The sequence below is a fragment of the Cyprinodon tularosa genome, unplaced genomic scaffold, assembly GCF_016077235.1.
Source record: "Cyprinodon tularosa strain WSP-4 unplaced genomic scaffold, ASM1607723v1 ctg529, whole genome shotgun sequence".
Classification (NCBI taxonomy): domain Eukaryota; kingdom Metazoa; phylum Chordata; class Actinopteri; order Cyprinodontiformes; family Cyprinodontidae; genus Cyprinodon; species Cyprinodon tularosa.
The window spans coordinates 360,421-366,028 of NW_024039262.1; the positions used below are offsets into that span (position 1 = coordinate 360,421).

General features: G+C 44.1%; 1 pseudogene; it reads right to left on the reverse strand.

Moving 5' to 3' along the window:
- Positions 1-607: 607 nt before the first annotated feature.
- On the reverse strand, positions 608-4,225 carry LOC119795958 (annotated as a pseudogene).
- Positions 4,226-5,608: the final 1,383 nt, after the last annotated feature.

Sequence of the window (5,608 nt, forward strand, 5' to 3'; positions counted from 1 at the left end):
TCAAAGCCGAAGGAGAAAGGGCTCTATGACTAACATAAAGCTCTGACTGCCTCAAACCATAAATGGAAAAGTTTAGGAGTTTTACCAGTGATTCTTTCTGGAGTCTCAAAGTTATAAACATGACAGATAATATTGAATAAGACAATACAAGGATTTTATGAATCATTGAGTTCAAACTAGCCAATGTGTCATAAACAGTTTTTCATTATGCTTTTTGGTCATACTTATATGTTTCAGACAAATTGATCTTGGCACTGATGACTGGCCTATTTGCTAATTTCATTCACCTGCCTTTCATTCACCTGCCTGTGTAACTCAGCCAGGTTTCCAATATATATATTAGGTTCAGTCCCAGCTATCGGGGCCAGATAATTGAGGTTGTTGTTGATACTCCTTTTCTAGTGGTCGTTCTCGCGGGGCAAGTGGAGAAACGTTTTCTTGGCGTTCCGTAGAGTTTCTGATTTCCCGATCATGATCTGCTTGTTATCCACGTTGTTTTAGAGTTCTGTAGATTTAAAATCGTCCTTCTCACATATAAAGCCTTAAATGGCCAAGCTCCATCTTATATGCTCCTCTTCTCTCCTGGATCTGTGGTAGAGGCTCACTTTCAAGCTCCAGGGTTCTGCTCCTCTTCACTTCACTCCTTCTGCTGGGCTCAGACTGAACTTTGCCAGATTAGTTACTTTCACGCTCTTTCTGCCCCAGAGCTGGAGTCCAGCTCTTTACTGGGTGACTCTCTGCCCAGTAAGCCGTCCAGTTCCTGGCCGCCTGATAGGACAGGTTCCTCAGAGTGCCAATGCAGTTCTCCAAAATCTTGCTGTCAAAGTCAGAAGTTTTTACATAGGTTTTGATGACATCGAGCAGTGAGTCAATCAGGCCATCACAGATACGCATCTGTTTTCTGGCCTCCTCACCAGCTGAACTCAGGTTCCTAAGGCAACCTGTTCCTTAGCACCAGGGAGGAGTGAAACTGCTCCATCCGGTGTGAGGGATAATCACAGTGTTGGTCAGAGTGGATAAGGCGTCCAGGATGATTGTCATTTTGACAGTGTCGCAGGAAGAAAGGTTCCACAGAACCCCTGTGACGAGCTCCTGCACTTCTGCATCGACGGTCTTTCCTAGCAGACGGAGGAGAGCGGAGATCCCTCCCACGTTCCTGACAGCGATCTTGTTTTCATCGACAGCTTTTCTATAAACAAGGTTCCCCAAAGCCCCAGAAGAGTTTCTTTGAAGCTCAACGGCTTTATGGTCGAGCAGGTCCACCAGGTGCTTGACTCTATTATCACCGTAGCACAAGTGCTGCAGGTAGGCGGCTGCGTTGGCCTGCGCTAAAGGGAAGTGATGCTGCAGCATGTGGATTACCTCCGTTAGCCCCGGATCACAGCATGCAAAATCTCTGGAATCCTTTTGAATGCTGTCTATGGAAGGAGAGCGGGGGGCGCCGTCGTCCATGGGGAGATTTTGTTTCATATCGGTGGGCTGGTACTGTGCAGAGCGGTATGGATCCGCATAGTTGACTGCTGTGTTAAGAGCATAGTTGTTTCTTTGGTAAGTCATGGCACTGCATTGGCTGGACATCCTCTGCAGGCTTCCCACACCTGAGCCACTCCTTTAAAGGGTCCCCTGCTGGGTGTGGCTGGGGCTTCGGTATTACGGACCCCGGAACGTCCTATCCTCATATATGGGTGCAATGTGGCGGTCTGGGGAGATTGCTGACCTCATATCCTGTCCATGGTTGCTGTGTTGACTGGCATATGAACTCCTTATTCCTGTGAGACTCTAAGGTTGATTCATCCTCTCATAAATGTCGTAACTCTGAGGTCCATAGGGCTCAGTGTTGCGAAGCATGGAGCGAGGCAGATTGGAGCTGTAGTGCTGGGGCACAGCTGACATGCTAGCCCTGACTGGAGATGAAGAGTGAGTCGGTTTCTTTGTCAGCGGAGGGTTAACACTGTCAACCATTGTCAAGGGAGAGCCCATGCAACTCGAAGATGACCCTGTCGACATAAAATACACTGGGTGGTTCAGCTGGAGTTTGTGGAACTGATGTGTCTCAGCCCTACAGGGGAGTTTTTCTCGGGGTGGTACAGTGAGCCGCCAATGCTGCAGCTGCAGTGCACAGAGGGCAAGGTTGTGAAGTGGATGTTGGAGATTGGTTTGGGTTCTGCTATGACCTGGGAGCCGTAGGTACTGCCAACAGGGGTAGGCAGAGAGCCACAGGAAGGGGAAATACTGCTGCCGTAGGCTGGCGAGTGAGAGTGAGAAAGCACTGAACATAGCACGGCCAGACAGAGCTGCTGTGACTGATGGTACCTGTGCTGAAACTTGTCCCTCAGCCATGGCATTCCTCATTAATGTGCTGGAGCCGGCTACAGGGTAGGACTGCTGCATCTTGAGGTCGGCCTTGCCCTGGCTCTGCCTGCTGAGGTAGCCACTGCTGGCATCCTGATAGCTGCTGTCAGAGTCGGAGTTCCTCTGAGCCAAGCCACATGAATTCCCTGCAGACCTTTCATGAAGAGAGAACTGCTCCGGGGAGTACAGAGACACCTGGTCCAACTCGGTCCTGATCGACTAGGTAGCTGGGCGACTGGGAACTGTCAGCCACTCAAGACTTGGCGTCCCCTGAGGCCGAGGTATCTGCATTTCTCCATGGTAGGGATTTGTCAGATGAGCTGCTGCTACCAGCGCCTGGCCATTCGGCCCCAAGTCTGCATCCTTCCAGCTGATTGGCCACAATCCGCCTCTCTACTTCCAGCTCCCTGGTTAGCTGCTCAAACTGAAGCTCCCTTCTCTTTTCCTGTCCAAATCTGCTCTGTCCAAACACAGAGGAATTATCATTTTACAGCCTCAACTCTTCTATTAGCATTCCCTGTAAAGCCAGAGCTTCAAACAGTCATTCATTCAAAAAACAACAGCTCAGGCGGACTACTTGCTCTGCCTGCTTGCCTGCATGGATATCTGCTCGAACCGGATGAGCAACCAGGGACTACTATAATGCAAGCAAAAAAGGACCCAGGAACTCTGAGATGAGAAGGACCTTAAAGAAGAATAGAAAAGGTGATGAAGTTTGATCATCCCAAAAACAATTGTGGAACAGTTTGATGCTGTAACACCAATTGCACAGTAGGATTGGACCGCCATTTTGGTTGAGTAAAGTTTTCTCCTGTTTTTGTTATCTTAGGAAGGTAAGATGATTGCATTTTCTTTGATGTTTCTTTGAACAGGTAAGATGATTTAACTAAAGATAGACTATTTTGTTTGTTGTTTTGGCCTGAGGCCCAATCTGAAGTCCTACAAATGTGTTACATGATTTATTTCATTATTATCAGAAAGTTTAATTCTCTGAGATCTGAGTTTTACAAATTATTGGAGTATATTTGTTAATATCCTCCAATAATGTTAATAATTGCAGATCAGGGTGAAGATAAAACAAGAGACAATGGGACATTACTGCAACATTTAAAAGTTTCCCATTTATTAATTTGAACCTTGAATACAGAAACTGGAATAATGGATAAACAAGTTAAGATGTATTACATCTCTAGATTTGGTTTCAAGATACTGGTCAGTTTTTCTTTCCTCTCAGGATCACAAATGACAGGGAGAATGAAGGACCCTGGGACAAGGACTGCCCTCACTCTGGATCCGCATAAGCCATGGACACATTAATGGTATGTGAGGCCCAGGGGACCAGGACAACATAGGAGCAGACTGACTGAACTCAAACAATAGAGGAGGAGCATCAAAGAGTAATGAAATGACAAGATGAAGTGTTAACTCTAGCTACACATCGAAAGAATGCAACTGAGAGGAGCGACCGAGAGGACCAGCTGTGAGGAAAGCATCACAGGGGGGAATGGGATCCGTCTCCAATAGAATTAGATAAGACACTTCATACTACAATGGGAGGATTTGAGTGATATGAAGTTTATTGTCTATAATTACCTGATGTTTGCTGATAAGAACACTAATTGTTATTTATCTGTCTTACTTCTGTGTGGAGTTTCCCTGGAGGTTCCTACGTGGAATCCGTTTCTAGAGTCCTTCGTGTTTTCCCCTGTTGTTCTCTGTAGTGAGCTGGAAGCTCAAATCTAGGACTGCCACGCTAAGCTTGAAGCTAGAAGCTTAGCCTCTCATGAACTCTGCTAACCAACAGTCTCCAGTCCCAGTACAATCTCCAGTGAACCTGCTCCCCAGTCTGAACCCGTTCCCGTGTCATATCCATGTTTGTGCTTAAATAAACCCTTTTGGACTTTTACCCAGTTTCCCTGTGTGTGTTCTGCATTTTGGGCTTTACTCCCAGAACCCATCATGACAGTAGTTGGTTCCACAGGAGAGGAGCCTGATAACTAAAAGATCTGCCTCCCATTCTACTTTTAGAAATTCTAGGAACCACTAGTAAACCTGCTGATTGAGAGCGAAATGCTCTGTTAGGATCATAAGGAACAATCAGATCTCTGATATAAGATGGAGCTTGGGCATGGTTTAAGGTGTGGCTTATATGATTATTATTGTTGCTTTCCTCCCATCTGTGGAGCATCTCAACATCTCACAGCTGCTGTTTTCATTATTTACTTGTCTGCAGATTCACACTTTATTTAAAATTGTGATTTCCTCTAGTTTTAACTTGTTATAAGCAGCCAAATACACCAACTGCTCAGAACCAAACAGCAGGAAGACAAAGTTGCAGGAGAATATAGAGGAGCATTAAGCAGCTACTGAGCCAGATTTCCCTCAGGAGTAAAAATGCACACATCAAATAAAACACTGACATTTTTCCAGTAAACACAGAGTTAGTTCTGTTATTTTTTGTTGGATCTTTGTATTGGAATTTTCAAAAATATTTTTTTTTTTTAAGAGTTGTTTAAGAGTATCCTTTGTTTTAAAATCCAATTATTAGCTTTAAAACCTGTATTAGAAATGACTATTACTTCATTCCTTCAGGCCTGTAAAACCGATTTTAGTGCTGATTCTGAAATATATGGTCATTTTCAACAATATTTTGTTATATTTTTGAGATTACCAGAAATAACACAAAACGGACATAACAAAAGTTTCTCTATGTTTGCACTCTGGTTCTTACTTTTTCAGTTTTTCACCAGCGCCGGAAACTTGAATAGCTTTTTTTATCCTATTAATTCACTTAAAATCTGCCAGGATCCTTTAATTCCTGCAACAGATCCACATTAAAACTATATAAGAATGATGTGAGAATAGAAACAGGTTTTTAACTTTAATCTGACAGGTTAAGAAAATAGCACATAAACTGTGTTCAGCTCTTACCGATTGATACCACACACACACATGCAATCCAAAGTCAAAGAGCCCTGCTCTTTGGGATGCTAAGTTTATAAGATAACTGAACTCACTTCCTGTTAGTGCTGAATCAGTGAAACAAAAGCTATGTGCCACAGAGGGTCTAATCTGTTAAAACAGATGTTTCCTATTTACATGTGCCCAATTGATAAGTAGCTTGCATGCACTCAAAGGAAAATTCTCTACTGCCCGCTAATTTCCATTCATAAAACAGGGTACAGGAATGCATGTTAATTAAATTGGGTTCCAATTCAATTCAGTTTATTTAAATTGTACCAATTTTCAACACATG